At 41.7% G+C, this 19,447-nt stretch overlaps 1 protein-coding gene across 8 annotated transcripts in view; it reads right to left on the reverse strand.

The window, feature by feature from the left end:
- The window catches only part of IL1RAPL2 (interleukin 1 receptor accessory protein like 2), a 373,503-nt gene that overhangs the window by 192,095 nt on the left and 161,961 nt on the right, over positions 1-19,447 (reverse strand). Inside the window, exon 1 of one of the 8 annotated variants that reach the window (XM_088062816.1) lies at positions 3,335-3,454. The exons of the other annotated variants lie outside the window; for them this stretch is intronic. The gene's annotated coding sequence lies outside the window, so the exon portion shown is untranslated. Of the gene's footprint in view, positions 1-3,334; positions 3,455-19,447 lie in introns of those variants that run through there. 8 annotated transcript variants of the gene reach the window in all.

Below are 19,447 nucleotides of genomic sequence, written 5' to 3' on the forward strand. Positions count from 1 at the left end.
TATTAATATGGCAAAGCATGGAGGTGACTAGACCTGGACTGGCCACTGTAAGGATCACCCCAAAGAAAACCACTATGTTTTCCACTTAAGAAACTCTGCTTTGAAACATGGAAAATCAGTACTTCAATTCTTAAACAGAAAAAACCTCACAGTGATGAGGGAAGACAGGACAGAAATGCAAAGCTAGATCCCTTCTTTCTCCATCTTCTTCATAGAGAGGGGACTCATTTCGAAGCCTGGCTGAGGCAACCTCACTAAGTTTGAGGCTGCAAATTCTCAGTGCCTGGAGGACTCCCATCCCTGCTCAGGGCAGGCAGGCTGTCCCTGCTCCTCTGGGAGGGCTCCTGCCTCTCACATCAGGGCTGGGACTCTCCTGTCTGCCAGTCCCTGATCCTTCCAGCATTGCCCCTGCTAAACTCAAGCAGAATTCAGCAAATAGTGGGGAAGTTTCCCAGTGGGGAAGCTGGAGATGGGAGGGAAGATTAATTATGACACACAGCGTTGTGAGTGGATGCATTCCCAATTAAAAATGCTCTATTTAATTCAACCCAATTTTATTATCGTTTTGACTGTATTATTTTTTCCAGCTCACAATGACAGATTTTTCAGTTGAGATGACAGAACTGTCATCTGTCCAGCTCTACATCTGAAGGAAGAGGAAAATTACTGTTCCCAGCTGAAGAGGAAAAAGCACACAGGAGGCATGTGACCTCAGGGCAGGGATTTTGGGTACAGACAGGGAAGTGAAGTGAGCGGTGTCTGACAGACTAACACATGTTCCTGGGGCACAAAAAAAAAAAAGCACTTTGAATCTGCTCTTATCGTGGTTAAAGCAGAATTTAATGGCAACAAATCATTCTTGTTTTCACAAGATACAGGGTCCAGCCTCAGAGGTGTGGATGGCATCCAGCTCCCACGGAGATCAGTGTACCCCACACAACCTCTGCATCCTGCAGCACTGGGGATGACACTCTGGGGAGCACGTCCCTACAGCAAACCCTCTTTGTGAGAGGGGAAAAGGAATAAAACAGAGGGAGGCTCTGTTAGAAACAGGCACATGCATCAGAAATAAAGATGCAGGCGTCATGCAAACTGTGTTACGGGAACTGCTGATAAAGAGGATTCCAAGATAAAGACTGTCTGTCGCATTTCTATTAAAAATAAGATTATCACAAACACAATCATATTTTTTCATGTGTCACTTGTGAAATAAATTATATTTCACTGTGAGGTTGACAGTGTAAGAAACACAATTAGAATGATTTACATGTTAAAGACATTATTATATCTTCATTGTAAATATTTCCATCGTGATGACTTTGAACAGAATCTTTGAAAAACAGAAATATAAATATCCTCATGCCAGATTTCACATAATCTGAAATCATGCTGTGTCAAATTGTCAATTTTAAAAATTCTCCTAAGCCATTACAAATCCTATTTTAATCTCTCCAAAGACTCATCTGCTTTTACATAATTGAAAATAACCACTGCTTGTAATGTGTTCATTTTGATGTGCAGTGAATAATGTGGTGCCAGAACCCTTCTAGCCAACCACTGTTTTGAAAAACTGTACTAAGCTTTCAATCTCCAAACTGCCTAGGGCTGCATAAACCTTTACAATGCAATTTTTTTGTTATTGTTTAATGCTAAATATTCCGAATTATGTCATCAAAATCATGAGAGTTGAATTTTTTTTCCTCTTCCCTGGGACTGATTAGTGTGTCTTCAGTAAGAAAGATAAGCAAATACAACTTCATTAACGAGCTACGAACTTTAGATAACAAAAAGCACCACTAATAGCCCAAGTGCTATTGAACGGCTTCTCCTGTTAGAAGAGACAAATTCACTCAGCAGGAATCATGGACCTTGCACTTCTTTGCTTCTATTTGCATATATTTAAAAATAGCCTTGGCACTCCAGAGAGCATGGCTAACATGAAGGATGTGAGGGATGACAGCAGAGTTCCACCAGACCCAGACCAACAGACACCCAAACACAGGCATGGACAAAGGGGACCGGGGTTACAAGAATAAGGTGCAAGAAGAGTGACTTTTAACCTGGTTTTGCAAACTCTGCTTTAATTAGGAAAGGATTTCTCAAATGCCCATGCATCTTCAAACTTTGTGCTGGGAAAACCATTTACTGCTAAATGGCAAGTGTAGGCTGCATGCTAAATATTCTGATTTTTTGGTTCTCTGAATAGCTGTTACCCCAACATTCTTCCAGTCTACCTTGGTTTTTTTAACAGAATTACATATAGCCTGCAGCTCCAAATCTAAATGAAAAATGGAGCTCCAATTGAAACTTAGGATAAAAAAGAAGGCAAAAGTTAATGAGATTTAAATTAGTAACAGCCAAAGCTTTCCCTTAAAGAAAACATTATCGATTTTAAAGAGCTACCTAATGAAAAAGAATGACACTCATTTAAGACTTTGCATGAACTACATTAGAGTTTCATTTGTAATAATAAATAAGGATGTGCTTTACAGTCCAGTTAATCAGCAGGATTTATGTACATATTTTTATGAGTTAACTACACATTCCCTAAGCCCTTAATCACAGTTCTGGGTGAACTGTTTATGGTACTGAAAAATTATAATTTCTAAGGCCCAGACTGTAAAGATAATTAAGTACCAGTTCCCTGTAAGAGTTAAACACCTATACAGTTTCTGGGTTTATAATCTATTTTTCATTTGAAAAATGGAAATGCATAATGTTTCACTTTATTCTTCCTTAAAAAATGTTTCTATTTTCAGTTTATGTAACTGGTTATTGGAAAAATTCTCCTCCTATGAATATTCTGCAGCTTTTACACACTATGAACAAAAAAATATTACTGCCAGAAAAGGCAATACATGGACTCTTTTTAAACTCCCTGAACAGGTAGGAAATTTGTTGAGCTGATGGTTTTCATATATTTTCATTCAAACATAATGTTATACAATCACAAAACACTTTATCATATCAGTACAATTTAGGAATATAAGACCGTGATCCTATGACATTTAAATATGGAACACTGGTGACCATGCACAGTTTCTTCTCTGAGAACTGCTGAGAAAACAGATGAAGTGCAAGGTCCCCCAAGCAAGTTTCAAATGACATTTAAACTCAACTATTTCTACAAAAAGTAAGCAAGCCTGAATCCAGTCCAAACAGAATTTCACCTCATAATTCATTAAAACTCTAGACAAAACCCACCAGAACTACAGGAACATTCAGTTCATTTGCTGAGATACCTGAAAGTACTAAAGCTTTAAACTCTATAAATTGCTAAATTCCCTACAGATGCTGAAACCAAGCTCACCTGGGGGAACACCAAGGCCCCTACCTGGTTCCTCAGCTCCCACCCGGGGAGGTATCTGCTCAAATTCACTGTTTAAGCCATAGATCTGCTCAGCATCACCTCACAGGGCTGTAAATACACACACCTGCTCACACACAGACTGACCTCCATCTCCTATTGATGACCAACAGTGGTATTTAACTCCCTTCCAGCTCTAAAGACCACATTTCTCTCCAACAGCAAACCAGGAACAGAGGTAACTGCATTTCTCAATGAAGCAAGCAACAAATATCTCAAATTAAGCATGTGCATGCCAAGATGACAAAGAACATGTAAAGGTGCCCCATATGGTACAACAAATACCAAAATCCCAGCACAGCACTTCTCTTTCAATCCAATTCACTGGGACAGCACTTCCCAGGGGAGATAATACCTGTCCAAACATGTCTGAATGGTTGGACTTAATCTTTGCTTTGTTAAAGCAAAAGATAGATTTACAAAGAGATGCATTCATTTTTAATAAAGAACATTCATACACATTAATTTCACCTGCCACAAGACTGTGCCTTGAAGAGATTCTTTAAAGTAACTGAATAAAACTTAATCCATCTGTTTCACAGAGCTAAGAACTGCATCTGCCTCTTTGTGAGCTGATTTACAGATCCCTGGCAGATCTCCTCCCTTACCTTCAACATCCTGCTGTGGCCACTTTCTCATGACTGTGGTCACCTTCTTCACATTGTCATCACGATTCTGAGCAGTAGAGCAGCTTGGAATCAAAACCCTACCATGATCCTCCCTCATGTTTCCCACTTAATTCATAAAGTGGATTGCTTCCCAGAGGCAAGCCAGCTCTCAAACACGTAATCTTTGGGTAGAATTTTGAGTGGGCAGAAGGAAATTGCAACTCAGGTATGTTAGGTTGGTTTTGTACTTTGTTCTTCCCATTCTTTAATTATGAAGTATATTAATAAACATGAGCCTTAGATTTGTGGTATTGCTTAAGGCATGACAAAAACAACTGAAACTGCAGGAGTTGCAACCCTGAATGGATCTTAAGGGAAATAATTAATAGAATCTAACCTATGATTCCTTGTTCCTCTAAACTATCTATTTTAGTAATGTTCAATAAAACTCTTTGGAGAACAGAAGCCAGTCCCTCCTTCCCCACACAAATGTGACTGGAGTACACTGTACATTGGTGAGATGCACCACAGGACCCCTGTGAGGGCTCAGGAGAGCAGGGGGGATGGACACAGGCACTCCTGTAACCCCACTTGGGCTTTAGATCTAAACCAAAGAGATTAAGAATTACTACTAGACTGAGGGCATCAGCTGGCAGCTGGAACAGTCCCAAATTTAAAAACCTAGGTGAGGTCTGTGGGAAACAATAAACAGCTGCTACTCACCCTGCTGCCATAGTGATTCTCACATCCAAGCCTAACATTTAAAATGTTTCTCTCGCTTTTATTTGATTTCACTTTATACCACACTGTTTCTCTTCTGTTGTTTTACAGCTGATGCAGGGGTTACATTCTGGTGTGTTATGGACCACAGCTCAAGAACTCCCAATTGAAAGCCTCCCAGAAAACCAGTTTGTACACAGCTCAGGCTGTCTGACAGTAGGCAGCCTTGTGCTTCTCAACAACCTTCTGATTTAATTACTATTGCCCACATTCAATGAAGAAAGTTTACCACATCCCTTCTGACTTTTGCAACTTTCACAAGTAACAGGCTTCCACATTATTTTTTTTATTTTTTTCCCCCTTGTGTCTCCTACAGGTTGCTTTTTCTTGCCTTGTTCCAACCCACAGAGTTTAACCAGGTTCACATCCTGCCTGTACAATAGTGAAAATTCTGAGACTTGGAATTTGAAGTTTGCTTTCCTCCCCAAGAGCCCTTAGATGACTGTTTGTTCTGTTTTATACATTCTAGTGGGAATTCCTACAAGTACCTTGACCTTTTCTCTCTGCCAGCAGGAGGATTGCTACTTTAATTGCAGGGAGACAACAACAAAAAATATCCTGGCCATGCAGACCCAAGGTTCCCTGGTGGAATGATGTACAAGAGAGATGGGATTTCTTTGGGGATGGAAAGACCGTGTTCACAAAGAGATGGCTGAATCATTCAAGCATTTTTTTATGCCTGTAACTTTACCAAGTCTCTTTTGAGCTTCAACAAAAGTTTCATAGTCAGATGAGACCAAATGTTGGGCTCTTTAAGCACCAGCTGCAAATGAAAGAAGTCTTCCTACAAAAACCATTTGAAAATAATTCCTTTCAGCTTTGCCAAGGCCAGGCATTACCTGGTCTTGCATCCACCCAGACAGTGAAGGCCATCTTAGGACAGCCTCCTCAAGGAGACAAAGTCTGCCCACTATTCAGATTAACAAAATGCTAACAAAATCCCTTGGCCATTAAAGATACAGTTTCAACTCTGATTTCTTTTGTAAGAAAAGTTAAGTATTACAGACTTTGTCAAAAGAACTTTGTTAACACTAACACTTGAAAAACAACTATGCTAATATGACATTTTCCATCCACTTGTTCTGTACTTTAATGCCATTTAGCAATGACCTGCAGCAATTCCCTCCCAACCCCTAATATTTGGTCATATATGTGGGAGGTCACTTTTAAAATTATTTTTTCACTGTGCTAATTTATTGTCATTTTTGATTTATCTAGAATACACTTGTACTTTAAATGTGACTAAATGTGACATGTGATAATAATCTTGTTATTGGTTTACTAAAAATGGTTATCACTAAAAATGGTTATTATACTAGTAAACTAATACCCTTGAAAAACCATTTGGGGCAAGACCATTCTTACATGTGCCATTTCTCTATGCTTTCACACAAAATATGCCCTGGCAGTCACTTGAGCACACAGAGCAGCTGTAAGTCTCAGCTTAGAAACCTCACTGAAGCTGAAAGGGAAAATCTTGGGAACTGTGGCACTTAAAAAAATAATATCTTGCTGTGACACTGGAACCACATTTAGAAAGGGGACAAAATGACTTTTGTCCTTTCCTAACTAGCATTTTTTGACATCCTTTCCTAACTAGCATTTTTTAAATGCACAAGAGTTTTCAAAAAGCACGAATTCTGCAATTCAAGCGTGCACACTGGTACTTGCACAGCCACTGAGGTTCAGCACACAGCACTTGGTCGTCTCCTCTGTGTGATTGTAATGAACATTCTCCACTTAGTGTGATGAATAAAAATCACAGGCCATGCTGAGATGCTTATCTAACAGACAGAAATAGGTTTATCCACAGGAATATAAAAGTTAGATGAAAAAAGCAGATAAAAGGAATTATCCACATTTCCTAAAGAAAATAGAAATACTGAAGCTTCAAGGCAAGAAAATATTTTCATACAGTGCAACTCTTAACAAAAAAGAAAGTCTTCAGGCTGTCCCTGACAAAGGTAATGGTAGTGAAGGGTTCTGAACACAAATTTTTAGTCCACAGCTTTGACTGCATGAGCTTCCTCCTCATGATTTGTTAAGACTCCAGAGTGATAAAACAATAATAATCAAAGTTAAACCTAGACTGAAAACATCAGCTTTGCACATTGTTTTCATCTCAGTTGTCAGAGTCCAAGAGCAGAGGCCACAATTTAGACTTACACCACAGATGTTTTGGCTTAGCCCTGAACACTGAAGGATCCCCAGATTGTGAGAGTCCATTGCTAGAGCCCTCCCCAGCAGGGCTGCATTTAACTATTCTGAGGGCTCCTCTCTCCATCAACATCCCTCACACACCACCCAAAGCTCTCTGAACTTTTGTGTTCGCTGTGTGATGTGCCTGTGGTGATATCTTACAGGGTTGGGTTGCTGGGGGTTTTTACATCTGAGCTCCCCAATTTTTCCCAACCAGCTTTTCCTGTTCGGACTATGAACAAGAATACTCTAGCTGGACTTCCTGCATCTCAGTCTGCTTCTGAAGACAGCTGCTACACAAGTCTGCCTATTTATAACTATTTTTAAAATACAAATGAAGAGAGAAGCATTTAGATTATGGGGTCTGGCAGAGGACTTGATTTGAACTGTTTTAAACAAACAAAAAAGCAAACAAACAAGAACCACAAAAACCCCAAAAAAACAACCCCAAGAAGGTAAAGCTAACCATTTCCATATCATTTGCATGTATGACTTTCATAGCTACTGTAATTTCTGAATTTAGTTTTCATTTATAAAAGCCCATTGCTGATTGTACTCAAACTTCCTGGGAAGAACTGGTGTTTCCCTTCTTGACTTACAACTTCCTTTCCTTTCTGTCCCAGCTCTTACACAACACCTGCCCAACAGCTCAGCAAGGAGATGAGGTGAGGATTGCACAGGGAAGCAACGTGACTCAAATACATGGCCCCAAACCTGCAAAGGACAGGTGTCCATTAAATCATCAGCAGAAAGGACACTCTGCTGTGGGCTGGAATTCAGCTTCAAGGGTGAGCCAGCCTATTCCAAGGTAACAGCGCTGTCACCCACAAGCCAGGGAGGAATGTTTAGGGTCACATGGCTGCACCACATTGAGAGATGGTCATTAGGGCAACAGTGCAGAACTTGCTTTTACTCCCTGAACAGTCAAAGCCCTAAAATTTCCAGGCTGACAGTTCAACAGGAAAGAAGAAACTTATTTATTTGGCCAATTGCTTCATACTGTGAAGTTTTCACCCCAAATCACATCAAAGGCCAAGCATCACAGACTCATAGAATCATAAAGGTGGAAAAAGACCTCTAAGATCATTGAGTCCAACTATTAACTGTCCCTTAAAAACCCAACTTACCTGCAGTGCATTGTATCCATGAAATTCTAGTTCAAAAAAGGTGGTTTTTCCCTCAAGTACTATAGAAGGTTCTTTACAGTACAGTGCAAAATCCCTGATCTGCACATTTCTATTGGTTTTACATGGCCTGGTTTTTGGTAGCAGGGGGGCACAGCTTCTGTGAGAAGTTGCTGGAAGCTTCCACCATGTCCAGCAGAACCAATCCCTGATGGCTCTGAAGATGGACATGATGGACATGACCCATTAGAGAGGTTGGTAACGCCTGTGATAACAGGTTTCAGAAGAAAATCAAAACAAAGGGGGCACAGCTTTTCTTCTGGTCAGAGAAGAGGAGGAGGTGAGAACATGTGAGGGAAACAACATGGAGACACCAAGGTCAGTGGAGAAGGAGGGGCAGGAGGTGCTGCAGGCCCCAGAGCTGAGATTCCTCTGCAGGCCGTGGTGAGGCAGCTGTGCCCCTGCAGCCCATGGGGATCCCCAGGGAATGCAGAGATCCACCCACAGCCCATGGGGATCCCCAGGGAATGCAGAGATCCACCCACAGCCCATGGGGATCCCCAGGGAATGCAGAGATCCACCCACAGCCCGTGGGGATCCCCAGGGAATGCAGAGATCCACCCACAGCCCGTGGGGATCCACAGGGAATGCAGAGATCCACCCACAGCCCAGGGGAGAGGTGCCCATGCTGGAGCAGGTGGATGCCTGGACAGGCTGTGATCCAGTGGGAGACCCAGTGGAGAGAGGGCCCTGCTTCCAGGCTGGAGCAGCCTGTCCTTGGAGGACAGCACCCTGTGGAAAGAGGGACCATGTTGCAGTAATTTTGGGAGGGCTGTGTGCCCGAGGAGGGACTCAGGTTGCAGCAGGTGCAGTAGGGCTGCTGCTCATGAGATTCGGAGCCAGGCTGGAGAAGTTCAAGGAGAACAGTCTCCCATGGGAGGGATCCCAAAGTCTCACAGGGAAAGGACTCCTCTCCTGGAGCAGTGGAAGAAAATCGTGGGTGATCAACTGACCAAACCCCCACACCCTGTCTCCCTGTGCAGTCAGTGGGAAGGAGGGAGGGGCTGGAGGGAAAAAGGTGTTTTAAGGTTTTATTTTACTTCTCATTATTCTCTTCTGATTCTGTTAGTAATAAATTCATTTTACAACTTCAAGTTGAGCCCATTTTGCCCTTGGAGTGTTTTCCCCAGTCCTTAACTCATGAACCCTTTATTAATTTTTCCTCTCTCTGCTGCCCAGCTGTGGCAGGGGTGGGTGAGCAATCGGCTCTCATGGGTGCCCGGTGTTTGGCCAGTGTCAAACCACAACAACATTTCATGCAGCTCATGGGTGGTACAAACCTTCCACAGAGCTGGGTTGCTTTGCAGGACTCTAGACAGCTATTCATAGATCCCACTGAGTCAAGTTTATGGTTCCAGGCAAAGGCTGCCAAAAATTTTACTTGTGGTCACACTGAATGGGTGGCTTTTTCCAAACAGGCTGCTGTATATTCACATTTATCAGGTGGAGTTCAAAGGCTGCCAGCCAGATTGTCACATTACAGCTATCAATTCACAAATTTTGCCTTCTCCTGAGAGCAGGAGAAACCTAATAATCATCACCAATTGCTTTCAGTATCCCTTAGAACACAGCAGCAGCAAGCCTGAATTGGTGGCTTGTTTGGGCTGGCATCAGCTCCTCACCACATCTGGCAGGTTTGTCACTGTCCTCCCATAACTTCCTTCAACTCTGACCTGCAGTGTCCTACCCTGACCTACAGAGCATGCACAGAAAAAATCACTTTTGAAAAGGAAACCTACACCTGAAGTGAATTGTGACACTTATAAAAGTTTAACTGCCTTTTATTCACCTTGGCTCTCTTGAAGCATACAACAATGGTCATGCAGTACCAGGAGCCAGTAAAAAGAGACAAAATCCAGATTCCAGCATATTGCAGTAACTGGCAAGATCTTTACTCTTACTCCTACTTTTCACACTTTATTTTTTTTCTTTTGCTTCCTGCACGACATACTGAAGAGCAGAGACTGGGAGATCATACCTTCCCAGGATAAGCAGCTGCAGAACAGGAGGCTCAGGCAAGTTCCTGTGCCCCAGGGTTTGGGGGGAGTCTGAATCTTCCAGCTGTGCAGAGGGTGAACTGCAGAATGCCCCAACCACGCCATGTTTACCTCCATAGCTGGGCACCATGGGGCAAAAACCCTCCCCTAGAGAGGCCAGTCTCCCCAAGGGCACATCAGAGGACCAGTGCTGGCAAACAATGCAGACAAGCCTGTCTTTAAATGTCTTCTTTCCAGCAGCAGTGTGTAGGTTTGATTAGGAGAGCTCTCAGTAGGGTCTTGAAGCATCATCACCACTACAAACACAGGCCACTCTTAACTGAGCTACCCGGTCCTGCCGCACAGCCCTGGCAGCCACTGGGCACTGGGGAGGCTACACACCCTGGAGCAACATCCCAAGGGAAGGAGCAGCCTCAAGGGAGACATGCAGGTACTGAACCTTACACGAGAGCACACACACGCCTTCCAGATCCGCACTGCCAGCTGCTAAACCTGCTGCAGCTCCAGCCCGACAGCTGTGCTGCACTCGCATGAGCAGGGCCTGAGACACTGCCAAGGCACTGGAGCTGTCACCGTCTGTGCCACGTCCCCACACACCTCAGCAAGGCCACCGAGCACGTGGGATGGCTGAGGCTTCCCCTCCCCAGCTGCAGAGCCATCTCCTCACATGGGCCTGGTGATTCACGGCCCGAGCACTGTGCAAGGCTGGTCTTGCGGGGCAGCACCGACCCACGAGCGGTCAGTGGTTACACGGCTCCTGCTCAAAGAAGCAGAGAAAAGCCTACAGGGACTGTGCTCACTCACCTCCCACAGCCAACACGGTCCTTCTGCATGCTCTGACCAATATTTAAATGATGGTGACAGCATTAAGAGGCCTTTCCCCATGCACTGATATGGTGCCTCCAGCCATCCCATCTAGCCAAAGTCTGAAGTAAAAAGAAAACATGAGTCTTGCACTGTATCTTGAAGGTCAGTAGGTTCAGGCATATTTGAAAGTTTATCTAAGGCTTTCTGGCAGGTCATCTCCTTATTTCCTGATGTGGAAACAATTTCATTTAATACTTCATTGAAATAACAGAGCATTGCATAATATCCCTGACAAGAGTCTTCAACGCAAACCTGCCACCTCAAACAGGTAAAAGTTTAAATGCAACATAGTTAACAGAATGTGAATTAAAAGCTCTGTAACATCCACCTGAAGCTGAGACACTCATCCCTTCCCTTTTCACATCAATGCTGAAGCAAAGAAGCTGGACACTGCATGGAGGTGCCAGCTGCTGCCTGGCCATGACCAGCCTGTGGCCACTCAAACCTGTGGCTTCCCCCAGACAGCCTCAGCAGATCACTCCAGACATGCTTTGGCTCACTTCCACTCACGCTGCTTCAGCCCTTGTTACTTAAAAGGTGCAGCTCATTACTGATGACACTGCTAATGCAGTTTCCACTGTGAGGCTCAATATGGCTTTTCCAGGAGCAGAGCTGGGAAACTCTCTGTTTTCTCTGTTCTGAGAAAACATTACCCCAGCTGCTCTGAGACACTGCAGCTCTGAGGCTTCCCAAGTAACTGCAGTGGGCGTAAAGTGCCTTTCCCCTCTCAACACACACCAAAAGGCAGCATCAAACACATACTGCACTGTCCATCATGCAACTGCTGCAGGAGGGCCACACCTCCTGCATCCCTTCAGCCTGTGACACCTAGCATGCAGGCAAAGGAAAAGGAGCATCCCAACCTGGTATTTAAAACATGAACATGTCAAGATACTCCTCACTCCTAATTCTGATTTTCTTGCTGGTCCTTACTGTCTTCTAAGACACTTCAAGATACAGCAGATGATGTCTCTTCATTCACCTTTTAGAAGAAGGGGCAGGAAAAGGAGAGAGAACACAAGTGGAAAATATTTCACAAAGTTTTGTCCAATAAATTAAACAAGAAACTTAAAAAAGACCAAAAAAAAAAAAAAAACAACCAAAAAAACATGCTTCATTCAAATTTTGTTGCTTGAATTTCACCTTGAACAAAGCCCTTGGTTAAAGCCCACTGTGTGTGGTGACTTGGAATATTCAATGTCAAGCTGCTGAAGACTTCAGAAAATTCCTCTCTGAGATGCCAAGAGGAGCAGCAGGTAGAAGCTGCAGTGTGAGTAACTGCAGCTGTCCCAGGACACCAGCCCAAAGCCAGCTGCACTTCTCTCCAGCAAAATCACTGGCACTGGGCTATGCAGTAAATGGCAAAGCCAAAGAATGGCTGAAAAGCAGCAGGGAGGGGAAGGGGGGGGAGGGGACAACACCTCAGAAAAGCTTAGATTAAAGACAACTTCTATTTTAAAGATTACTTTGAACTATGGCAGGTGCTAAAATTTGTGGTTGACTCTAAGTTTGTTTCTCTGAGAATGGTGACTCACCAGGACACTGCCCACCAGACACCAAGGCAGAACCCACCTACCAGACAGGCAAAACCCAATTAATTGAGAGTATTCTCAACCACATTTACATTTCAACTCTATTTATCAAGTAGAAATGGAGACTGGATTTTTTCCATCGAAGTATTCAGAATACTTTTCTTATTCAAGGCCAGCAGCACAAACATACGAGGAGGTGCTTCAGGTTTGTATATCCTGACTATGACCTTCCACATACTGCACTGATTCCAGCAGCAAGATTTTTCACACTTCCCTGTCACAACAAAAAGCCCTGCCCGCATTATCCGAATACAGACACTCGTGGGAGCAAGCATTAAGCAGATTTTCACAAGGTAACACAGATTCAAACAGATGGACAGCCCCTGGTTTTTAAGCTGCACCATTCCACGGGGTTTCCTTTAGCCAATTTGATCACCTCGGAGGAAAGGAAGTTTTACACCTGATGCATCTGTGCTGAAAGACCCCCTGCCTTCAAAACGACTTTTCTGAGTGTTATTGGAAACAACAACATTAAGATAATGACAAGACTGGCAGTGAGAAATTCACAGGGGATGCAAAATAAATGAAATCAATTAGTTTTATAAATACAGGCTGAGTTTCACGTGTCTCACATGTTGATTACTCATATTAACTTCTGAGACTTTATTATTAACAGGTTTGTTTTGGCAAAAGCTATAAAAAATGAACAGAAAAACCCAACAGTGCTATTTTAAACTTGTACCACCACACTGCAGTTTACATAGCTGCAAATAAAATGGAAGAATGTTTTTATGAGCCATAAAATGGCTCAACTAATACCAAGAGGCATTTACTGAAACAAAAATTTTGGATAAGCCTGCATCAGACAAGCCTTACTTTGATTTTCCCAATTTAACAAAGGACAATTTGCACCAGTATAGGAAAGTGGATGAGCTCTGTTTAAGTATCAGTTCTGGTGGATCATACATTAACTGAACTTGTTGGTTTTGAGGTCAGCTGTCATTCTTTCCAAATTACTCCCCGAGCAGATCACAGAGCAGATGGAAAAGGCCAATTTGACATGACTCTTTGGCTTAATTATAGCATTACTAAGACAGCATATGGAGTTGGTATGTACTGTAGAATTTCATCCAATAACTTTATTTTTCACAAATTCAGTAATCTGGTTCATTTGCCTTGACTCGATCTTCAGTACATACATTCACTAGAATTGAATTGTTTTTACCTGTGCATTACAAACTTTCTTACCAAGTCCAAGAGCTGCACATCCACACTAATGTTCAAAGAATCACAGAATATAAATTCTACATTAAATACAAGATATTTTCCAAAACATTAGTATTTAAAGTGATCCACTGTTCCCAGCAGTAATTATGTCAGACCCCTGGAGTTACGCTGTGAGAGATGAGAGATGCCAGACTGGTCTAGTGACAAAAAGGCTTTGTATTACATAGACTAGCATGCCCCAAAGAACCATCTCATGACTGTCCATCTGCACAACGCACCCACTGTGCTAGCAAATATAGCAAAAATAGGTCCACTAGGAAGAGTAGATCACATAAAATCCCTTACACTACCTGGAAGTGTAGAGGTTTATCATCTTATCATAGCACTGCTCCACCTGAAATCCTCGGCTTACAGAAATCACTGCAGTGTTCACACCTGCAAAGTAACTACCTATCAACAAGAAATTTAAATTCTTGGCACTTATCTTTTGCTGCAAATTCTTCAGGAAAGGTGAGCAGCAAAAGAAATTGGAAGTTGGAGTTCAGGTTCTCTAAATACTGCAGTTAAGTAGGCTTTTCTAGCAGTGACCTATGTCAACATTCCATTTGCAACACTGATAAGCTGTTCAATGTTCAGACTGGATATCAGGATATGTTAGAGGTGCTGACACAAACTACAGAACCATTTGCCGTCACAGAAAGGCAGATTTTAACTGGTCTGAAACCATCACTAAAATTCCTCCATAGTCTGTCATTCTCCAGAGTGTGTTTTGACAGAATCCCAAATCACTGCCAAATGTATCAAAAACAGGAAGTCAGAAAACACAGCTTCTACTTGATTATTTAATACTCTTTGCCTATTTTCCTAAGAGGAGGAAATGGAAAAAGGACAGAGCTGTCAAATTAAGAGAGCAAGTGGTTCATTTCCATTGCCTTCTTTCTAAGCAGTTCAGCTTTTTCCTGCTAAGCAGGAATGGGACAGGGCAGCAGTTTAAAATTAGGGAAAGAGGGAAAAATTACTACCACCACCAAAGGAAAGTGTTGGGTATCTATGATTTATTAATAGAAATTTCAGGAAAAAATATTAATTTTGATATTTCATCATAAAGTGAAATAGAAAAATTTTCTTGTAGAAATGTCACCTCTGAAAACCAAGATTTGAACCAGATTATGTAATTTTTAATTACCTCTCAGCTCTTTCCTGAAATACACAGGACTTTGAATGCAGCCACTTCACCTGACAAAGCAGACTGTCAAACCTCCCATTGAGAACTTCTTTCCAAAGCTACTTATGATCCCCATAATATCTTTGACTCCTTTTGTTCTTCACTTTACCTTCCTTAAAGACAAATCCAACTTAAATTAAAAAATAAGGGTGGAAAAACCAAAATAATACAGGACCAAAAGTGTAACAGTTCTGAAAAATTCTCACCGCCTAAAACATTAAAATGTCTGATTTAAGAGGCTGGTTTCTCACAGTGCCACATTAACAAATGATCACCATCAACCTGCAGTTTAACTACTTAAATCTATAATCCTAGTGAAAATAGATGGATAATGTGTAATAGCTCTTCATTTGTTTCCTGGGCCAACAGGCCAACAGGCAAGCAGGGACAAGTTCAGAGGTGCCATGGAGTCTGCCAGTGGATGCTCCCAACTCCTCGGTGTTTTCCATACCTCTGTGACCCAGGGCAGACCAGAGAGAGTGTGCAAAGTGATGGGATTTGGAGCCACAGCAAGCTCAGCCCTGCTGCAAAGAACAACCAGGATCAAATACCTCTGACAAAAGAATATCGAACAAGGAACAAAAATGAGGAACACAATGCAGCAGAATATAAAGGAAAGTTCCTCACAAGGTGTTCTGTCTACTTAGATTCTTGCTGCACTCAATCTCAAATGCACATAAACCTGCAATTTAGTATTTCCTCCAACCCTGGTAAGAAAAAAGAAACTAACTCCTGTATGTTTATAACTCAAAACCACAGAAATGTCACCCCTGAATTTTTTTGACAAAACAGAGGTCAGTTTTGGCTGCTCCCTCTGTATCTACTCTGGTATCCATGGAATCCATGCATAATGCTGCAGTAACTATCCCACACAAAGAAAGTCACAATTGGGTCTTATGTGAAGACCCAAGTTAACAGTTGCTCTGGCAGTCACAAACATCACCAGCTCAGACTTCCATCCTGACACAACCCAGAACTGAAGTTTCAACAACTTACATTTTTGTTAGAGAGAGGCTGTAGGGGGAACTGCTTTCTCAGTGTTCTAGCTTTGATACATTTTTTCATGTTTTCATTAAGATATACTTGACTTAATGTAAAAATCAGGAGCAAAAAATTGAGATGCTTATGGCTGGGGCTTTTAAAAGACTTAGGCAACTAAATGTCATTGGGAATTCTGAGCCTACAAAATCCAGGGCTATATACAGAGAGCTGCACACCACCCTCACAAGATCATACATTTCAGAATCCTTATTACATGCATATTTTAGCTGTATTTTGAACAGCCACAATTTAGCATTAAAAAATCACTTCATCTTGTAATGCCTATTGACATTAAAAAACTGCAATGTTCATGTGAAAGTCTGATAAATTTTCATATACAAAACCTATATGTTTTGTATAAGAGACGTCTTGTCAAACTTGTTTTGCAATGATTTAAAATCATCCTGTTTCTATCCAAATGGCTTTGCAGAATGAAGTGCATTTGTCTGAAGGACAAGCAAGAGCCACCAATTAATGAGACACAGCAGTAACCTTCCAGTCAGCTGCAAGCACCACAAGTCAAAAAGACCTTCCAGAAGTGATCCCACTCCCCCACAACTCCTCAAGGACAAATGGAAACTTGAAAGAGGTCTCCTAAGAGGTACTTCCCAATCATAGCACAAAAGCACAGGTGAAAGGCAATTTTTCCCACTGGTACCTCTCCAAAGAAACAAATAATTCCTCCTTCATCTTGGGAACACAGGACAGACTTTTAGATAACCTAAAAAAGAAATTATTTGGGGGTGTTTAAGCTAGAAAAATATATTGCTTCTATCTAACACCTAGCTGTTATGATTAGAAGCCAAACTGCATTTTCACTACAAGAAACTTACAAGGCAAAATTGGAATGTTTCAACCTGACTAATATAAAAACATATATGGGGAAAAATGTCCACATAGGTTTTAAATGATGCTTTAGATTACTCAGTTTGACATTTCAAAATTCAGAATTCAGCTTGTGCTGCATCCTTCACAACAAGGAAGACAGGCTGCACAGGATATAAAGGATGAGGTTATCTGATGTGCTACTACAGGCAGGACCTGAATCCTGCTACATCCTTACATACACCCTAAATTAAATTGGCTACAAGAAGTTGGCTATTGGTACAAAAGGCAACATCAATCCTTTTAGCTCAACAGAAATATTTACCCAAGAACTGGGGTCAGCTCTTCAAGTCAGGCCACATTGTTCTGTGTGAAGCAGCACAGAGCTTCACACACAGGGAGAAGAGGAAGAGAACAGCATCACTGCTAGTTAAAGTAACAGCCCAAATGTTAAACTCATCCCAAATACAGGCACCTTGCTGAGGGTGACCTGACCTAAGGACCTCAGGTGCCATCAGCTCACCTCACTCAACTTCCATTGAACAAACAATTAATCTCTCAGCTGCTCTTTAGAAAAAAGATCATAGCCAAAGCCTCCTAGCTAAAAAGGTAAGTATCTCAATAACTTAAATATCAGTCATCAACTCCCTCACTTAATTTTCCATTCTACTCCCCTGGAAGCCATGGGGTGTTTGCTATTGCACCAAGACAAGTCTTTGCCCATGCTGGAGCTGCTTTGGAGCTGTGAGCCCACACTCACAACTCCTCATGAAAGTTATGCAGAATACAAACAGAATAGAACACTATTGATGTTAACCCAACTTTAGCAAAAAGCCTTCACAGCTGGAGAAGTTTATTAGGAGAAAATCACCACAAATACATTGGTATTATGTGAATCTTTTTGATAAAATTTTCTTTCCCCCATTTTTACATTATTCAAATTATAGCCCGTGTAAATCTTAAAACATACCTCAAATGAATAAAAATTTACAATGAATAACAACCATCCTAACTGAAATTACATGACACATGATTTCTTTCCATAATAAATCATCCAACAAATCTTCCCTTGTCTCTATTACTCAAGAATTGAGGGATGAAAATTTGCATCTTAATCTGGTCCAGAGGTTAGGTTGGTCATATTACTTTGCAGATGAGGAGATGGTTGAGCATGGCTAAAGCACCAGCCAAAGACTCTACCACTCTTTCCACATAACGAAAGATCTCCAGTCACAAAATTTCAAACTTTCCTGATCAAGGGAGATTTATATTAGATATTAAGAAAACATTTCTTCACTGAAAAGGCTGTCAAGCACTGGAACAGGCTTCCCAGGGCAGTAGTGGGGTCACCAATCCTAGAAGCATTCAAAATACATTTAGATGTGGCACCTGGGGACATGCTTTAGTGGTGGCCTTGGCAGTGCTGGGTTAATGGTTGGACTCAATGACCTTAAGGGTCTTTTTCAACCTAAAAGATTTTGTGATTCTAGGATAATAAGAGCCCTCCTCTGCAAAAATCTTCATTTTCTATCAATTTCCTTTACTGAAATTTTCTTATCATTTATTGTTGCCTCTAATCAAGTGTGGAAAGTTTTCATAAAACACAGTGCAGCCAAATAAAACTGTCAGTATGTTTAACTGGAGGAATTCACTCACTTGTATGGATTTTCAGCATTAAATTAGATTAATGTTAATTGCACAATTATCATGAAAGAATCACAAGGAAAACAATTCTGAAGCAAAACTTGAAATAGCTCATGTTAATCAGAAGACTGACACAATACTCACATTTCAGAGTTTGGTGCAGCCAGTAATGTTTACAGGCTGGGGGAAAATCAGTGCTGCTTCCTGTAAAATTTGTTGCTTGATCTCTCAGATCTAATTATGCTACTTAGGTCTTGCAATTTGAGTTTTTGGACTTAAATGCTTATCCAGTCTTTCTAACCTGTTTCGGTGTAGAGATGTATGGCTCAAATTCATTGCCAGGTAAGGATGAAGGATGGCCTGCACTTCCCAGTTATTACACATTTACTGCCAGTCTGACCAGGAACCCAGCTCCCAGAGTCCTTACACACCTTTTCACCATCAAGACCCTTCTCTGTGGCTTTTTATAAACATGGATTTCGCTCAAATTTTGGAAGGACTCACTCAAAACTAAAGCAGAACTTCACATTGGTGGAGTGAGCTGATAGAGTGGTGATGAGTAAAGGCAAGATGTGAAGGGTCAGGAGGAAAATTTCAGGTGCCTGAACGGGTTGTAAAGCCAAGGTGGGAGAGTCTGAGGACTGCAGTCAGAACTCAATTCAGAGCATCCCCATTTCAGTTCAAAATTAGCTGTGTCTGAACTACTGAGTTCTGAGAACTCTGGGTTCATTTTCACAAGTAACTGCCATGATTTAAAGTGACTAATTTGGTCTTGTAGAAATTCTGAAGTTAAGAAGCTACCCAACATCCATTACTTTTGCTACCGTGTTGGGAACACAATGCCTGAAGCTAAAATAATTTTTCTCCACAGCAGTCGGAGTTCAGGGCAGGGAGGCTCATTACAGATGTGCACTTCCGTCAATCTGGACTACTTCCAATTTTCAGCTCCTG

This window comes from Pseudopodoces humilis, chromosome 15 (genome assembly GCF_049639895.1).
Source record: "Pseudopodoces humilis isolate 2021_Gansu_Grassland_sample_001 chromosome 15, ASM4963989v1, whole genome shotgun sequence".
NCBI lineage: Eukaryota > Metazoa > Chordata > Aves > Passeriformes > Paridae > Pseudopodoces > Pseudopodoces humilis.